Source organism: Pyrus communis, chromosome 2, assembly GCF_041283825.1.
Source record: "Pyrus communis isolate YQ-2024b chromosome 2, ASM4128382v1, whole genome shotgun sequence".
Taxonomy (NCBI): domain Eukaryota; kingdom Viridiplantae; phylum Streptophyta; class Magnoliopsida; order Rosales; family Rosaceae; genus Pyrus; species Pyrus communis.
In genome coordinates this window covers 27133829-27153896 of record NC_142566.1, presented here as the reverse complement: position 1 = coordinate 27153896, position 20068 = coordinate 27133829, and the positions used below count along the sequence as shown (strand labels likewise).

Sequence of the window (20068 nt, the reverse complement as noted above, 5' to 3'; positions counted from 1 at the left end):
AATTCACCAGAACTTAATTATTCCCCTGTCGAAAAACTTTGCTTAGCGTTGTTTTTTGCCGCATCCAAGCTTCGGCATTACATGCTCCCCACAGTTACGCAGGTCATCGCCCAAACCGACGTAATAACTTACATGCTGACTCGGCCTATGGTCAAAGGCCGAATTGGGAAATGGACACTCGCCTTATTCGAGTTCAGCCTTCAGTATGTACCACAAAAGGCCGTCAAGGGGCAAGCCCTCGCCGACTTCCTAGCACAACACCCATCCCCTTATGGTCTTGAGGGGGGCGACGTCGACATCGGTTTCGTCACCACACACGATAGCCATTGGACTATGCATTTTGATGGTTCCAGTACTTCGACCTCGGCAGGTGTCGGTATCACAATTCAGTCGCCTGACCACTGCCGATGGTATTTTTCTCTCAAGTTGGATTTCAGCTGCACCAATAATCAGGCCGAGTATGAAGCCCTCATTATCGGCCTCCATGTTTTACACGATCTGCGGGCCCCCCGCGTTCTCGTCCTTGGTGATTCCGAACTTGTGATTAACCAACTGAACGACGTGTTTCGTTGCATGAGTTGTACTTTAGCTCCCTATCACATGGTCGCCACTTACCTGGCCGAGTCGTTCAACCAAATCACATTTGAACACATTTCACGTATCCACAATACTGACGCCGACGAACTCGCCCAGATCGCCTCCGGAGCACAACTTATGGGGGGCAAACTAAGTCGAATTGTGGAAATTGCGAACACGGGTCAACGCTCGTACCCCGTTTTGATTAATCAACAAACTCTCCAACGCGCGCACGTAATACGTACAAGGGTGATGTCGCTCTCATCCCTATTAGAACGAGGAGATCCCATAGAAGTATGTGCCGTCGAAGTAGAACCGGATGATTGGAGAAAGACGATGTTACGGTACCTCAATAACCCCAATGGGAAACACGACCGAAGAACGAAGGTGCTCGCGACGAATTACGTGTCGTATCAAAATGAATTATATCGCAAGGGCGAAGATGGTTTACTACTATTGTGCCTCGGCCCACACGAGGCTGCCCAAGTAATGGCCGAGGTACATGAAGGAATTTGCGGAGCGCACCAATCTGGACGAAAGATGCGCTGGTTGCTCCGACGACACGGTTATTTTTGGCCCAATATATTAAAGGATTGCATCGAATATGCGCGGAGATGCGTATCATGCCAGATTCATGGACCCGTTCAGAGAGCCCCGGCCGAATTGCTACACTTGGTTACTAAACCGTGGCCGTTCAGGGGTTGGGCAATGGATGTAATTGGCAAAATTACGCCATCATCGGGGGCAGCGAAACACGCATGGATAATTGTAGCAACTGACTATTTCACTAAGTGGGTCGAGGCAAGGTCATACGCCGAGTTAACGGCTAAAGAGGTATGCAACTTCGTAGAGGAGAATATTGTGACCAGATTCGGCGTGCCAGAAACGATCATAACTGATAATGGCACTATATTTACGGCCGATAGGTTTAGGGAATACGCGACAAGTTTGAATATCCGACTCGAGCAATCTACGCCGTACTACCCACAGGCAAACGGACAGGCCGAGGCAAGCAACAAAGTGTTGATCGGCATCCTTGAAAAAATGGTAAAAGAGAAACCTGGTTTGTGGCATTTGAAGTTAAGTGAAGCATTATGGGCATACCGAACTTCACCTCGATCGGCCACTGGAACCACTCCTTACGCGTTAACTTATGGACACGACGCCATGTTACCGGTCGAATTGAGTATAAGTTCGTTGCGAGTAATCGAGCAGAGTGATTTGTACAGTATTGAATATAGTCAAGCGATGCGACAAGAGTTAGAAGACTTAGAAGAAAGTAGAATCGATGCAGTTAACTTGTTAATAGCACAAAAGAAAATTGCCGAGCGAGCGTATAATCAGCGTATAAGACAAAAAACGTTCGGCGAAGGAGAATTGGTTTGGCAAACTGTGTTGCCTGTTGGGATTAAAGACCCCAGATTTGGTAAATGGTCGCCAAATTGGGAAGGGCCATTCATCGTTCACAAAATACTCGGCAAGAGGGCATATCATTTACGAGATCGGACGGGTTCAGTTCACAAATTGCCGATTAATGGAAAGTTTTTAAAGAAGTACTACCCAATTACATGGGAAATGCAAGAGTAAGTCCATTATACTGACAGCAAAACGACCATTGTACTGATAGCAAAATAACCATTGTATTGATAACAAAAGAATCATTACAACAGAACAAATACAATGATTAAATTCCTAAGGGGTCGAGGGGAGGAAAGTCTCAAGGGCAGCTTTCAGCTCCAGCCACTTCGCCTCGCTCAAAATTATCTCAACCTGCCGCGTCTTCTTGTTGCATTGCAGTTGCTGGATACGCCGTGCGCCGGCAGCGAAGGCCGTCAGCCGAGCCTTGTTAGCCTCAAAATCCTTCTCAAGCTCGGAAGCAGCAGCCGACCTTTGACGTTGAAGGTCAGAAATCTGACGCTGGAGGTCAGAGATCTGGAGATCAAACTCGATCAACTTTGCTTTCTTTGCCTTGAAAGCCTCCATCTCTACTCGGCTAGCCTCATGCGCGACCTTGGCCACCTTCAAATCGTCCTCGGCCTGTAGGGCACGCTCAAAGATAAGAAAGTGTTGCCGAGTCCGCTCCAGGAGGTCGGTTAGGAAAGAGATGCCCTCCGGGCTCAGGTGACCACCGCTGGCGAGGTCATTGAGACACTCTCCAACAGAGTCAAGGCCCTTGCACCGGAGAGCTTGGGAAGCAGTCAGAGACAGGACTTCGTGCAGCTTCACGAAGACTTCGGCGGGCGTGGCTCCCGCCGATTCGGCCGGAGCGGCAGAGGAGCCGACCTCACTGGTCGTGCTCTGAAGAAGAGCGTCGAGCTCCACTTCCCACGATGGCTGTGCACATAAAAGGAAAACTTTGTGAGGGAAAGTAAGACGTGATATAGTGCATAAAGAAAAAGGGGATTGTTTTAGACCTGCTGAGAGGAGACTTCGGCCATGCCCTCTGGGTCATTGCTCGAACCCAGGGAGCTTAATGGCCGAGCCCAGTGCCTTAGACCGCTACGCAATTCACGCGGCCGATGGAGGTTATCTACATTTGATGGCCACGACGGCGGCCAGGAAATATAGACAACGCCCCTTGGCGCATAAAACTGCCTGTGAAATGAATGTTCGGGCACCTGACATTTAATAGTTTCTTTTAAAAAAACATGTAACAAAAAAAATCAACACAACAAAAAGCGAGACTTACAAAGGCCGAAGAGACTTCCTGTGGAGGAATGGGAGGGTCTTCGTCCTGCGGGTGGATCGGTGACTCGGCCGTGGCCTCAGGATCAACCATGGGTCTCTGCCACGATCCGCCGCAGTAGGACGTGGTCGAGCGGTCGCTTCGACTATAGGAGGAGGATGGACGGGAGGAGAGTTGACTGGTCGACGGCAGCGTTGCAGCGGGACTTCGTCATTCTCACTCTCGACATCCTGAACAAAAGGAGAACAGTTAGCATTACGACCAGAGACCTAAAGAAACAAGTGGAAGCCGAATTATACCTCCAAAACGACTGTTGGAGTCGAGGGTGCTTCGGCGGGCGCAGCCGACTTCCTCATTTCAGGCGCCACGACCGGCTCCGAAGCAGGAGTTGGTGCGGTGATGGGATTGGCCGTGGTCTCAGGAGGAGAGCCGGCAGGAGCAGGCGTCCCAGTAGTATCACTAGGAACGACATGAATCTCCCGGTCGCCCTTCTTCGCCAATTTCTTGACGCGTTTAGAAGGGCGAGGGGCATCATCCTCCCGCTCGGCTTCTCGATGGGGGCGCTTGGAAGGGACCGTCCGCTCGGTGACAAGGGTCTTCTTCTTGGGCACCAGCTTCTTCGTCTTTGTCACCGCGGCGACCACTTCGACCGTCCTCGACCCACGACCCCCTGAAATAGCGAAGTAATTAGCAACAAGGAAAAATGAGGTTTCTTATTCATGAAATAGCAGAGTAATTAGCCGACAATATACCTTGGGCCGATTCCTTAAGTTGGGTCGAAGGTGCTGGTCTCGGCCGATCGCCGAAAACTTTACTCACCACTTCCTCGGCCGAGGCGCCGAAGAAGTCGCCGGTGTATTCATCCCACCAGTCTCCGAAAGTGTCGGTACCTAAGGATTCCGGAACGGTAGGCCGAAGACGGAACTTCTTGCATTGAGCCTGGAACTCTTGCTCCATCGTCCGGCACTCCCTCTTGGATGAGCCAGAAAGACGCCCCCGGCTCAGAAGGGAACGGGAGACGAGCAGGGGCACGGGACAACCTTGGAGGTAGCCAAGTTGCCGGGCGATAAAGTAGGGATGATAGACCTCCCAACTGGCTCGGCGGGCATCGCAGCCAAGGGGAAGGTCGCGAGCCAGTACGAATGACCCCCAAGACTGACGGAGGCCCGCGTCCTCGGCCTCGGTCCAAGCTGCCGTCGGGAGCATGATCGAGGCAGGGTACTCCTGGCGCCGGCACACCAGAAATTCGTCGTCCGAAAGGACGTTGAGGCCAAAAAAATGCTTGAGGACCTCGTCAGCCCGGTGAGGTGGAGCCGGTCGAGAGGCCAGTTGAGGGCCAAGGGCGACCGAGCGTTGGAAGGCAGGGACTTCAGGCCGAAGAGTGGAGAAATAGACCTGCAACCAGAGTTGGAAGACCCAGAGGGGCCCGTTCTGGTGCGGATCAATCTTGTTGATGGTCGTCTCGGCCAAGCAACGAAAGAGGTTGGCAAGAATAGCCGGGCTGAGCGCCAGAGAGTGACCACTAGCCAGGGCCTGGGCCACTGGCATATTCTCGATCAAGCATTTGTTGGACCTGGTACAACAAATAAATTTGTTGTACCAGTAGAAGAGGAAGGCTTCATGCTCACCCTTCCTGAGACTCTCCTCGCCTCGACCAGCAAAGTGGAGGATGAGAGTATTATAATTGAAGAAGTTCTTGTGTAGTTTCTGAACTTCTTCTCTCGAGGGCTCTCGATCGCCTCGGCTAAGCGTTTCGACGGCCCGCTCGTCGAAAAGCCCCTTCAGGTCAAGAAGGGAGGGGCATCCAGAGAGAGCAGCGTCGATTGGGAGGCCGGATGGAGAAGTCCCAAGGATAGTCGTGATGTCGAGGACCATGGGGCCGAGGGGGCCGAATGGAAGGACCATAGTGTTGGTAGCCGAACACCATAGAGTCAAGGCCGCCATAAGCAGCTCATTGTCCATGGTAATCTCCATGGTCGAAAGCAGGATGGCATCGTAGATACCAAGAGCTTTCCACTCCTCGCCAAAGAAGATCCTCATTCGGTCCACCCAGGCGGCCCAGACTGATGTGGTCGAGGGCCAAGCTCCTTGAGGCCGAGCCAAACACCATTTCGACCAGTCAAACCCTTGAAGCAGGGGTGTCAGGCACTGCTCCTTGAGAAGATTAATAACAGACGACGACACGTCGTCTCTAAAAAGGGGGCCCAGAATCTGGTGAGTGGTGGCCATGTCATTTTCAAATCGCAGCGTCTTAATGACGCTCCGATCGATGAAATCCTTGCACTTGTTGATCTCATCAGAGAGCTTTGAAATGAAGGAGGCCATTTGTGGAGAAGAGATGTTTCTGGAAGAAGAAGGTATTGCAGAAGGAAGAACTGGAAGGTGTGATTTGAACGAACAAGGATGAGGAAATTGAGATTTTAGAATTTCTGAAAGCGTAAAAGGCGAATGGCAGAAATATGGGTATTTATAGGCCTTTCAGGATGAATATCAAACGTCTGGGATTCGAAAGGCACTGGTTCAAATTGGGGGGAAATTTAACCGGGAAAGGCTCAATCATTTCGGATATTTTGGGAACCTGCGAAGTGGGGATCGAGGAGTCGAAAATCCAGGACGCACGATTACGTGCGACGCCAGTTTTAAGGCATTAATGAGGATAAGACGTTCCAGTTAGTGCACGGTTTCGAGGCCCACGATTGAAAGTTTTTTAGAACGGCGTAAAATCGACACGTGGCCACGCTTTGGGGGCAACGAGGAAAGTGCAATCATGCTTCATAAATACGCAGGAATAACGGTCATTAAGTAAAGTTCAAAAAAGCAATAAACGTTTTCGCTTCTTCAAGGTCGAGGCCCGACCAAGAGTTAACAGTCGGCGACCTCAGAAGCGAGGGGGCAATGTTTGGGCCCAAAATATTATTGCTGGGCCAAGCAGCAGGATGTGCTCGGCCCAAGGAGATGATAAATACTATGGGCCGAATAATAGGGCCCGGGCCAGCTAACAGGGTCGGCCAAATCCTATCATAAGTAGTCCAGATAAATAGAAAGGTCGAGGGAGTCCTGGTGCAGCTAGGATTCTCGACCAGCAAGGAATGAAGTCCCGAAAAGAAGGAAAATTCAGAATCCCAGTAGGAGTAGGTTTGTTCGAGGAAGAAGCGAAATGGGACAAAGACTCCCAATCCAAATCGGAGTCGGTTTCAAGGAATGGGGCACTATAAATACAAGAAATCATGCAAACAGAAGAGACCTTCACAATCAGCATACAATTGCCCTGCGCAAAACCTCTCAAACACCTTGAGATTTTTTCCTTTTCTTTTCCCCGCCGACACACCTTCAGTTTGGATAAACAGCACTGTGGAAGCACCCGGCGAGCATTTTCAGTTTGGATAAACAGCACTGCTGCCACAGAGTCAGCCGACCGAGAAGCACCTTCAGTTTGGATAAACAGCACTGCGTCGAGGTCGACCGGTTATCTATCTAAGTCTCGGCCGAGAAGGGTTTTCGAACCTTTATTGGCAGAGGTCACCTTGCTAGCCTTTTCGGCATAGTCAGGTGTTACGAATCGCATTGCTCGGCGTACAGGACGCCGAGTTATTTTATGATTGGATACTCGCAAGTAGGTTTCAGGGTTCGGCATTCCGACGGCCGAACTACGTTTACCATCAAGACATACATCACGTTCGAGTACCTGTGCCCATACAGTTTGGTCTCGATTCGACGTGCTTATACTCTTACGAATATAATCACGGTGACCGAATCGGGCTCCGACGATTATTGAACTCCGCAAAATTAGCAGCCTTGTCTTCAGGCTGTAGAACTCAGAGACCGAGAGCGTTCCTTCCTCGGTCGCAATCGCAAGATAGAGAAGTCAACGACGCGCTCCAAGCGACATCAACAAATTTTACTCCTTGGCCGAGCTCAGCCGACGAGTTGGCACGCCCCGCATTCAACCGAAGGACGTAGTTAGCTTACTAGTTACTCGGCCTGCGCGCCACGTAGGTTTTGTAATTCTTAGGGTCAACATATTCAAATTTGATTTTGTGTCGGTACACTTTTGTCTCCCTAGGGCCTGGACTGAAGGTGCTTTACTTCGAATAAGAATTAGTTTAATCACTGATTAACATTATTAATTTTAAATTTTATTCAAATAATATGGTTTGTCTATTTATTATAAGGAAATGCTAAGGAGACTTGCTCAAAAATAAGACTCTCTATAAACTTTCCACCACCTCATATTTTTTGACACAATATTTTAATAATCTTGACGCAAAAATTTTGCCAGAAACTTGAGGTGATGCATAATTCCTAGAAAGTCTCACTTTGAAGAGTCCTATTAGCGTTTCTCTTTATTATATAATATTTAAATCATTGAATTCGGTTGAATTTTAGCACAATTGATATTTAAAGAGTAATATCGAAAATAAAAAATTTAAATTACGATGTTGCAAAATAAAACATAGAGCGAAAAAATTTAAACGAGAATGTGACTAACATTGGTTGGGAATTAATGTAAGAGGAAATATAATAAGGTAGATCTTAATTGTTTCTACCCTCATATTCTTGAAAAGCAAACACGAGCCTTGTCTTTAACGTGAATAAAGCATCTTTCAAAGTTTCCAAGAATATTTTGGATAGTCTTTGGGCTGGTTTGGTATTGCTGTACTTTAAAAAAATATTTCTGCTGTGCTGTGAGAATAAGTTCATTTTTGCTGCTTCACGTTTTCAGTTTTTTTACACCCAAAAATATGAAAATAAATTGTATTTAAGTGTTTACCAAAAGCTCAATTTTTTTTTTATATCCACATTTTATAAAAGCATCTCAATACTAAACTAGTACTTTGTCTTTTCGTGTTCCCTTATTTCCTATTTTCCTCTCTTTTTCCCTGCACCTTCCCGCCCAGCAGTATGTTGTTTCTCAAGTCAATACCTAAACGTTATTATATTATAAACTTCTGTTTTTGTAGATTGAAGGATCTTGACATGGGTTTAGGTGTTTCAGTATCATCGGTTTGGCAACACAAACTCAACCACTGCCATATTTTTCAGTCGTAATTTGAACCACTGCAGTGCCATACGGTGGATATCGCCATGACAGCCCACGGAGCCTCCTCTTCATCATCCTCCTCAAAACTCTGGAAGCACGACGTGTTCTTGAGCTTTAGAGGCGAAGACACACGTAAGGGCTTCACGGGCCATCTCCATCAAGCATTGGAAGGAAAGGGCTACAAGACCTTTATTGATGAGGACGATCTGAAAAGAGGGGAAGAAATAAAGCCCGAACTGTTGCGAGCCATCGAAGACTCAAGGATCTCTATCATTGTCTTCTCAAAGAGGTACGCGGATTCGAGTTGGTGTCTCAACGAGCTGGTGAAGATCATGGAGTGCAGATCCGAACTGAAGCAACATGTTTTGCCAATATTCTATGATGTTGAAGCTTCAGACATCAGGAAGCAGGAAGGTAGTTTAGCCCCAATGTTTCAGAAGCACGAAGAGAACATCCGTAAAGAAGAAGATGACAAAAAACGGGAAGCTAAGAGAAAAAGGGTAGAGCAATGGAGAAAGGCTGTTACTGAAGCTGCAAACTTGTCTGGTTACGATCTTAAAAACACTGAGAACGGGTAACTATTTATTTTATTCAATTTTGATTATTTAACTGAAAAATTTAGCTTTCTCCCTTAGAACGCCTTTTTCTTTGCCCTTAACCCATCATATATATTTTTCCAGAGTGCACATCGTATTTGATTCTCATCCCCTCCACTTAACTCTAGAATTAAGACTGTTAATTATTATATGTAACTAAAAAAAAAAAAAACAAGGAATTGAAGTAAATAAACAGGAACACCCGACAACCACACCCAAATACCGAAAACCCATCCTCTATCGCATTATTACCTTCCCCTTCACTTTCACTTTCACTTTTACACGTTCATTTTCCTCTCTCTCCTCTTCATCCTTTCTATCTCTCTCCTCACACTCACTCCCTTCACCGTGGTCGTCACAGCCCATGATTTCCGGCTTCAAATCGCGGCGAAGGGTCGAGATGAGCGGCTGCGATTGAAGGTCGATTTGCTGCCATATCTGCTCGGCATCGAATCCGTCGATCAAGACCTGATGTAACGGCAATTTGGGAGTGATTAGCGCTCGAGACTACTTGTGCTGTGTATTAATATATATTGTTTTTATGGTTGAAAAGGAGATGAAAAACGGAAGGGGGTTAGGGTTTGGGGTATCTCGGTGAGAAAATCGCAGAGAGAATGGTTGAGAGAGGGTTTATCCCATTAATTTGGGCATGATTACGAACAAGGTATTAAATCAAATCAAACAATTTAATGCTTTAGTTTTTTTTAATTAGTTATGTATAAATATATTTTAAATACATATTAATCTATTAATAAAATCTTATTTGTCAACCAAAACTTTATAAAACTATTATTCTAATTCTCTCATTAAATTGTACAAGAACAGAATATGTGAGCAATACAGTACAAATTTTGCTATTTTTTTACACAAACATCAGAGCCTAATAAACATAACACACCCTACTTAAAAGTTAAAAATGAGATGTAAGTGGTCTTTTAATGGAAAGGAGTTGAGCTCAAGACATCCTGTAGGTAGTTAATCTAATATCTAATCTAACAAAATCTATCGTATGATTAAAAAAAAAAAAAAGTTAAAAATTAGATTAAAAAATTAAGTAGGTTTTGTAAAGCTCATGTCTCCCACTTCAGCCCCTTCCCCTTCTTCCAAGTTCCAGCCCAATTTTATTTCCTGTTTTTTTTTTTTTTCATAATTTTTTTTATTACTAATTTATTGTGAGGCTAAACTCAATTTTTTTCCTTTAGTGTAGATAATATCATTTGTTTAGAAAAAAAGTGATAAATATTTTTATAAAAAGTAATACACGAATTTAATTACAAAGTTTTATTTAAAAAAAGTGACAAAAATATTTTTATAACAATTAATAGACAAATTTAATTACACATGTATAACGTGTGAGCATATGACTGGTAGTTTTTTTTTATCTTTTTTTTTATTTTGAACAAATGATATTATCTACATCAAAGAGGAGGTGTAGGCTTAGCCTCACAAGATGTTAGCAATTATGTGATTCAAATTCGCCTTTGACAAGAATCAAACTTAAGACATGTTACTTATAAATGAAGAAGAATATCACTAGACCGTAATATTAAGTGACGACTAGTAGTTAACAATGTTAACTTTAAAATTAAGTGGAATGACACGTGTAAAAAAATAAAATAAATAGTAAAGAGACATGCAACTAGGGCAACAGACCCTTGGTCGTGGATTGGGCTTTAACTAGAAAAATTCATTTTTTGCTTTATGACTTTAGATTACATAATTTTGTAGTCCTAAAGCCCCTTAGTATGTGATGATACATTTAGTTATGTTTGTTTGTAAATTTGTTTAATTAATGATTGTTTTAAATTCCTGTTGACCCTAAAAATTACAAAACCTACGTGGCGCACAGGCCGAGTAACTAATAAGCTAACTACGTCCTTTGGTTGAATGCGGGGTGTGCCAACTCGTCGGCTGAGCTCGACCGAGGAGTTAAATTTGTTGATGTTGCTTTGAGCGCGTTTCTGACTTCTTTATCTTGCGACTGCGGCCGAGGAAGGAACAAATCTCGGCCTTTGGATTCTCGAGCCTGAAGACAAGGCTGCTAGTTCTGCGAAGTTCAAGATCAAATTCGACTTTCAATGTGCCGAATGTAGTAACTTGTAACACCTCACTTCGCCGAGATGGCTAATGAGATGACTTCTGCCAATAAGGATTCGAAAATCCTTCTTAACCAAGACTTGAATCGATAACCAGTCGGCCTCGACGCAGTGCTGTTTATCCAAACTGAAGGTGCTTCGCAGTCGGCTGATTCTACGGCAACAATGCTATTTATCCAAACTGAAGGTGTTCGCCGGTTGCCTTCATAGTGTTGTTTATCCAAACTGAAATGTGTCGGCGGAAAAAGAAAATAAAAAAATCTCAAGATGTTTGAGAGGTTTGCGCATGACAGTTGTATGTTGAATTGGAGGTCCTTTTAGTCGTCTGGCGCTCGGTATTTATAGAATCAAAACTCTTAGACATGTTGTAGAATCCAAGCCGCGAACATCGAACATCCAACCATCTTTGATAATAAATCACAACCATCCTTTATCCCAATCTCAATTACCGAGCCATCAGGTGAAATCACAACTGGATAAAATGGCATATGCCATCTTTTATCCCATATTTCCACGTGCATGGGTTTATAATATAAACAGCACCTTCATTGGCTAATTATCTACGTAAGTTACCCCGTGCTGGATGAATAACCCAATTTCCTCTACCTCGTTGACCAACCAACAATGGTTATCAGATCATCTTTATCTAAGCCAGCTAACTTTGATCAAATTCCAATGATAATACGATCTCATCTTTATCTCCATTGTATTTGTATAAATGCATGGAAGATAGTCTGCCACACTCTAACTCCATTCATTATAAGATCACCACGACTTTATCACCCAGCTGTGCTCTAGATAATTCAATATATTATTAAGAGATAATTATTATGATAAAAATCACAATATTATTCCTTAACAATAACTAAAATTATCCTGACTCAGTCACCTAATGGCTTAGAACTTCGTTCACTTAATAGCCACGATCATTCAGGCCTATTATGTAATTTTGGGTTCAAACAATTTCATAAGAATTAAAATTTCATGTTAATTTAAGGTGCATGGGCATTAGTAGGCGAAATTTTCAAACTATATTTTCAAAGTTGTATGATAATAATTTACGTATTGATGCTAGGTAAATTGTTGTAAATGATAATACTCTGTAGGCTGCTTTTGTGGGTCTGATGGGGGATAGGCTGTCGACCATTAAAATGGACTCAAGTCCATTGCCGGCTGTTTGATGCGAATAATGAGCATTAGCGATGATGGGATTCCTCTCTTCTCTCCGTCGACATCAACATATTTTTTTCCTTTTTTTTTCCGTGGTCGTCGTCGTCATCAGAAGGCTCTTTCTGTCCACAGATCTGATCGTACAAGGTGGGGTTGGTCGTCGCGAGCAGCGCTTTGGGATCGGCGCGAGCAGCAGCAGAGCCGTGGAATCATCGGGAGCAGCGGCGTGAGGTCGTCGTAAGCACAAACCCAACATTCCAGAAACGACCTTTCTCTGATGAGTCTTCTACCACCGTCGATTGCGATGACAATTACTGCGATCCCCACCTTGATTGATCCCCCTCTGCTTTTTCGATTGTCTTCTCCTTCGCCTCCTCCCCTGTCCAGTAATTTTCTGCTATCCTTTTTGCATTTTCTTTGATCTCAATTGCTTTGTTTCCGTTTCTGGAATGTTGGGTTTAGTGCGTGCGGTCGATATTTCTATGTTTTCTTTGCACTTCTACTTTTCAATCCAATCCTAATCTAGTTGGGATAGTCTACACCAAAGAGTAGATGATAGCCCAACCCATCCCATCCAATCCTAACCTAACCACTCCACCAAACGTGCCCTGTAGGGAAATAACTTGCCTATACCATCAAGGTGAATATGCAATATATAGGTAAATTACTCGAAAAAACAAATTGTACAATTACAATAAGCCCACAGTGCCACAAATTTAAAAAGGTAAATTTGTGACTATGCAATCTAATTAAATTAGTGAATATATGTATACACACACACACAATATACAGTCTTGCAGATTACGAGAAGCTCAAAATGCATAGAATATAGTTATTGAACACGCAATACAATATTTAAAACACATAAAGAAAATAATTAGCTTTTATTGTCTAGATTGTGTGGGTTATCTAACGGCGTAAGAACAAATTTGAGAATAAGTGTTCCTGGTATAAGTTGTAAATAATTTGTAATAATAAGGTCACTCATTTGTCTACGTGACAACTTATGTAATAATAGGTCATTTGTTGATATATTTCTTCTAATTAGTAAATAATCCTTGCAAATAGTAAGTCACTGCAAGTCTGCACCGTTATTTATATTTTCTTACGAATTGTGTTTTCAGGCATGAAGCAAAGCTTATTAAGAAAATTATTTATGAGAATCTTTGGAAATGGCTCCCCATAACAAAAAAATTACATGTGGCCAAGTTCCCAGTTGGAATCAATTCTCGTGTTGAAGAAATTATCACTTATCTTTCAAGTGGGGAAGGAAATAAGGTTCTCATGGTTGGAATTTGGGGGATGGGTGGATTGGGTAAAACAACAGCTGCCAAAGCCATTTATAACCAAATTCATCATGAGTTTGAATTCAAAAGTTTCCTTGCCGACGTTAGCGACACTACAAGTAAACATGGCCTAATTCATTTGCAAAAAAAACTTAGTTTTGACATCATGGATCAAGAGATTAAAATAAGCACTGTTGATGAAGGTATCTGTTGCATAGAAGAACAATTTTCACATAGAAGGGTACTTGTCATCATGGATAACATAGATGGAGTGGAACAACTCAATGCAATTGCTGGAAATCACAAGTGGTTTGGTTCAGGAAGTAAAATTATCATAACCACACGAGATAAACATCTACTACTAAAAGTGGACAAAGTATATCAGGCTCAGATATTGAATAAAGGAGAAGCTCTGGAACTCTTTAGTTGGCATGCATTTGGAAATAGACAGCCTAACGAAGAATATTTTCAACTCTCAGAAAAAGTTGTTTCTTATTGTGGAGGATTGCCACTAGCCCTTGAAGTTTTAGGTTCTTTTTTGTGTGAAAGACCCCCAAAAGTGTGGAATGGTCAATTGGATAAGTTGAAAAGAACTCCTGATGGAAAAATAATAAAACCACTAAGAATGAGCTTTGACGGGCTAGATGATACGGAGAAGGCTACATTTCTTAACATATCTTGTTTCTTTATTGGAGAGGACGAGGACCGTGTCGCAAAATTGTTAGATGTATGTGGATTTTCTGCAACAGTAGGAATCAACGTCCTTTGTGAACGATGCCTTGTAACTGTTGAAGGCAACAAGTTGAATATGCATGATTTGCTTCGAGAAATGGCCAGAGTAATCATTTCTGAAAAATCTCCTGGTGACCCTGGAAAATGGAGCAGGTTGTGAAATTGTGAAGATGTCACCAATGTATTGACATATAAATCTGTAAGTACATTCCGAATAAAGTTTTGAATTTTTGCATCGTACAAGAAAAGCATGTCTATTATACTTTAAACAACATTCGTGTGCAAATATATGCGGTTGCGCAAGGAAAGCTCAATTAGCCAACAATAGTACTTGCATATATTCATCGTACGTGATTTTTGCCTAATAAATAATAATACATGTAAACATATGCAATCCCTTTCTTACGCAGTATAACCTTTTGTTAACAGGGAACTGAAGAAGTTGAAGGACTTGCTCTAAATTTCCCTTATCCTTGGATTCGAGGCTCTAACATGCATAGTTTCAGTACAGAAGCATTTGCCAATATGAAGAAACTGAGATTGCTGCAGCTCAGCAACGTGCAGCTCAATGGAGAATACAAACATCTTCCCAAAGAGTTAATATGGTTGTGCTGGCGTGGATGCCCTTTAAAGTCCATACCAGATGACTTTTTTAATCAAGATAAACTAGTTGTTTTAGAGATGCGTCTAAGCAATCTGGTACAAGTTTGGGAGGGTTCCAAGGTACAATGAATTACACCTGATGAAGTTCTGTTTCTATTTGTTTTTTGGATTTCTTCTCTTTTTTTTTTATTTTTTATAACATCTTCATTTCAGATATTAATTTCAATTTTCTTTTGATTTTCTGCAACAGTCGCTACGTAACTTGAAAACCCTTGATCTAAGCTATTCCCGTTCCTTACAGAAATCACTGGACTTTCACAAGTCCCAAATCTTGAAGAGTTGATATTGGAAGGCTGTGAGAGTTTGACCGAGATTCACCCCTCTATTCGTCATCTTAAAAGACTTTCTTTGGTGAACCTTTCAAGATGTCATTATAAGCTTATTTCTCTTCCAATGGATTTCTATAAATTGAAATCTGTTAAGACTCTTTTTCTTAATGACTGTCGAAAATTCAAAGTGCATGAGGATATAGGGAAGATGATATCACTGATAACACTTGAAGCAAAGCATGTAGCCATAAGAGAAGTACCACTTTCCATAGTAGGATTGAAGAATCTCACTTGTTTATCCCTTGACCGCATCAGCATAGAGCTCAAAGGAGAATACAAACATCTTCCCAAAGAGTTAATACGGTTGCGTTGGGAATACTGCCCTTTAGAGTCCATACCAGATGACTTTTTTAATCAAGATAAACTAGTTGTTTTAGAGATGCGTCTAAGCAATCTAGTACAAGTTTGGAAGGGTTCCAAGGTACAATGAATTACACCTGATGATGTTCTGTTTCTATTTGTTTATTGGATTTCTTCTCTTTTTTTTAGTAACATCTTCATTTCGGATATTAACTTCAATTTTCTTTTGATTTTCTGCAACAGTCGCTACATAACTTGAAAACCCTTGATCTCAGCTTGTCCAAATACTTACAGAAATCACCGGACTTTTCACAAGTCCCAAATCTTGAAGAGTTAATATTGGAAGGGTGTGAGCGTTTGTCCAAGATTCACCCCTCCATTGTTCATCTTAAAAGACTTTCTTTGGTGAACCTTACAGGATGCCGTAAGCTTATTTCTCTTCCAAGGGATTTCTATAAGTCAAAATCTGTTGAGACTCTTCTTCTTAATGACTGTCGAAAATTCAGAGAAGTGCATGAGGATATAGGGGAGATGATATCATTGAGAACACTTGAAGCAGAGCAAACAGACATGAGAGAAGTACCACCTTCCATTGGTCATCTTAAAAGACTTTCGTTGGTGAACCTTCAGGGGTGTGATAAGCTTATTTCTCTTCCAAGGGATTTCTATAAATTGAAATCTGTTGAGACTCTTCTTCTTAATGACTGTTCAAAATTCATAGAACTGCGTGAGGATATAGGGGAGATGATATCACTGAGAACACTTGAAGCAGAGGATACAACCATAAGAGAAGTACCACCTTCCATAGTAAGATTGAAGAATCTCACTCGTTTATCCCTATCAGGTGTGGAAAGTATTCATTTGCCACATTCGTTACACGGCTTAAACTCTTTAAGGGAATTAAATCTCTCGTGGTGCAAATTAGCTGATGATGCAATCCCTAAGGATCTTGGGAGTCTAATTTCTTTACAATATTTGAATCTTCAAGGGAATGATTTTCATACCCTACCCAGTCTCAGTGGTCTTTCAAAGCTTGAAACTCTGCGGTTAGATAAATGCTTTAACCTTCGTACAATCCCTGACATACCACCACTTATGAAAGTTCATCATGAGTAATATCCTGAGGTCGATGCGTGCAATGTTACGTAGGCAGAGAAGATTGGGAGGAGCTACTATATGAAGACTATCTTTTCAAGCTTTTACTTTGGAGTTTGAGGTTCTTTGGGGCTCTTGAAGCAGATTCTACAGCCATAAGACAAGTACCACCTTCCATAGTAGGATTGAAGAATCTCACTTTTATCTCTGAGTACCGTGCCTGGTCATTTGCCCAAATTACCTGATGATGCAATCCCTAAGGATCTTGAAGGGAATGATGTTCATACCCTACCCAGCCTCAATGGCCTTTCAAAGCTTGGAGGGAATGGATGCATATATCTTCATACAATCCGTGATTTACCAAGAAGTTTGAAATTTCTGTATGCCGTTGATTGCCCTGCATTGGAAACAATGCCCAATTTTTCGGAATGTCAAATATGAGAGAACTGGAAGCAAGTGATTCTCCCAAACTCACTGAGGCTCCACGCTTGAATAAGTTATTAAACCCCCATGACGTGGACTGATATGAAAAGGTTTACCAATCTCACAGCTGATTTTGGCAAGAACATCATATAGGTATCTCTCTCCTCCACCCCAACACCACCCCCCCTCCCTCTCTCTCCCCTAAGTTCTAATTGCCTTCCTATTGTGCACATGCAGATTCCTATGGTTTTTCCAAAACGTAGTTGTTTTGAATTTTGAAAAATATATTGCATTCAGAAACATTTCAATATTACAAGAACTGATATAAGATGCTTCCAATGATTCCAGAAATAGCACTCGAATTCGCAGAAATACAAATGCACCAACGTTTTCTTGTCAAATGCACTTTCTCATTTTACAAGTGCGACCATACTTAATCAAGTTCTTGCAATTCAAGAAGGCCATACCTCCACTCACTCTGAGATACAAAGGCATCTGTTTCTTCTTCACTCACAACATTTTTGGTTTGCATAAAGAACATTACTACGTTTAGCTTCCTAAACTTATATTTGTAAGGTGAAAAAAAAAAAGAGCAGAAATTTTCTAAAACGATTTTGAGACAAGGAAGACTTGCAACTGATTCAGTTAGAGTCACATGCTACATTTCTGAGATGAGCGTTTCGAGATTGTGATTGTCGCAGTAATTGGTTGCCGATATATTGACTTGAAACAGTCTTCTCACCTTCCTCAAACTGTTTCTTCAGAGCGGCCTGCAAAGGTCTTAAGGGGTACTCTTCGATTCCCATGAGCTTGGCAATCAGACTCGGCCCCTTCCCCGCCTTTTGCGAAGCAGCTGTTGTTGCTGCAATGGTGGAGTCACTGGTGGTATGAAACATAGAACTCTGGGTTGAGCTGTTGGAGGGAGTATCCAAGCATGAATCCATTTATCGAAAATAGTTTGCCCATTTCGACAGATTCTGTATTTTCCACCAGTTTCTACCTCACAAAGCCGTCTCTGATCACCTTCTTAAGCTCTTGATTTCCATTCCTCGAAAACCATCAGCAGAATGCCTTGGTTTTACAAACTCCATCATAGAATTGTGTTTTTTTGTTCAAGTGAGACAAGAGAGCCCTCCCGATCAAGAGCTCCTTCCAAGAAGTCTTTCACAATGTCTTTCACAATGTCCTATGACTGCTGCCCTTCGAACCTCATCTCTTTCGACCAGGAATCAATTGTGCGGTTTAGCTTCTGAGATCCTCTGGACACTTAGACACATTTTTAGATTTCACTATATCTTTCTCTGATGAGTTCCTAATAACCGAAGTCACCTTTTGGATCTTATCAACCTTCTTGTCAATTGCCTCCTTTCTATGTGGTTTGAGATCTGTAGAATGAGAAGCTTTCAACTTTCTCGAAGCCTTTTCTTTCGTCTTGGCCTCTCTTTCTTCAGGTTTCTCTGCTGACACTTTCCACTTTTTCACTTTTTCTTGTCAAACCTTTCGCTTGGAATCTCTTCTGCTTCCATTTTTCAGTGCATTTTTTCAGACTTCAAAGCTCCTTCTTTTGCTCCCAAACTTTTTGGCATCTTTTTGGTGTGGAAAGCTTCCTCTCCTCAAACCAATGGTGCATGAGGCTCCTCCGATTCCATAGATGAAAAATGAACTACTTTGTAAGCTTTTGGATTTCCTGCTTATGTGTGAGGCACAGGTTGACCTGGAGTGATTCCAAATTTAGTCACCTTCGCTGTGATGCCTGAATTTATCTAATTGCTCTATTGAGGTGATTTCCAATGCACCTTTGGTGTGATGCCAAAAGCCAGAGTGATTCCAGATCTCTCTTTTGTTCCCATCTCTCCTTATTGTTACATACTCTAGATAAGATATATTGTCACTCGTGCAATCAAAAAACTTATTCTGAGAATAAGACAATTAAGCATCCAAGTTGAAGAAAATCAAACCCTAGCTAGGGTGAAACTCTCTTTACTGAAGTTGGATTATCGCACCAAAATTTGTGTCTCTAGCTAGGGTGAGATGAAGAGAGAAAACGGACTACATACTTAGCTCAGCAACGTCAAACCCCAAGACCAATGACTAATGCAAGTTAGAATATACCTATCCAATAATGGGGGTTTAAGGAATGCATTTCAGAATACGACGTAACAAAATGTCGATTCCAAGCATATATTGGAGAGAAGAACCTATCCAAAAATGTAGATTCCAAGTCGCTACTGGAAATAGGATCACACTGCAAAAGAACAAAGAGTGAATATGATCAAAAAGCAATCTCGAAGAAAGAGAACGAAGCCTTGATCTCATTAGCAACTAGATTAAACAGATGTGTCAAAAAAAATCCACGCACACGACATGATTAGCGTAAAATTACATGAAATGGGCTCGGTCTAAAACTTATAAGAGGCTAAGTTGTGCATTTCTTGAATTCATCTAGCGAGAGGCTATTTCTCCATCTTATCCAATTATTCCTTTGCCTGTAACAAATCTCCTAGAGTTCAAACAAATGGAGAAGAATGGAGAAAAATAGATTATAAATGCATGCCAACAATCTAAGTTTAAGTTCCTATCACTACTAAAGCATTCCATCTTTCAGCATAACTCATGGCTCAAGCTAATAAATTTAACAGCTACTCTCAGCTCTATATAGTATTGCATACGAACATGATTTGAACATAATAGGAGCCAGAAGAAAGAAATGGCCATCATCCTATCATGAACTTTTTTGATGACCAAAATCTAACAACTTTAGAAAACTTCTGCACAGAGATAAAAGAGATAAGAATGATTGTTATGAAGATTAAGAAAAAGGAGCACAAACACTCAAAAAGTATGAGAAAACTTATGCGGCAGCAACTTAGGCCACCAAAAGTAACCAAACTTGACACACTCTAACCGGTTCTTGATAAATTACTGCTGACTTACTAGACAAATTTTTACGTGCGTACCAGTGGTATAATACAGCAGGAACACCTTTAAACTGACTAAAAGTAAAACACAACGATGTCTGCTTAGATATACCCGAATCAATTGTTTGATCTTCTTATCACATTACTTGGAAGCTCG

The 20068-nt window shown here is 42.1% G+C and overlaps 1 long non-coding RNA gene and 1 pseudogene across 2 annotated transcripts; both read left to right on the top strand.

Moving 5' to 3' along the window:
* Nucleotides 1–8314: 8314 nt before the first annotated feature.
* On the top strand, nucleotides 8315–16072 carry LOC148698850 (disease resistance protein RPV1-like; annotated as a pseudogene). The gene is made up of 4 exons (XR_015953093.1): nucleotides 8315–8877; nucleotides 13290–14382; nucleotides 14613–14906; nucleotides 15719–16072. The product of XR_015953093.1 is annotated as a disease resistance protein RPV1-like (transcript).
* A 10-nt stretch (nucleotides 16073–16082) lies between these two features.
* Nucleotides 16083–17022, top strand: LOC148698849 (uncharacterized). The gene is made up of 2 exons (XR_015960172.1): nucleotides 16083–16319; nucleotides 16625–17022. It is a non-coding gene; the product is annotated as an uncharacterized LOC148698849 (long non-coding RNA).
* Nucleotides 17023–20068: the final 3046 nt, after the last annotated feature.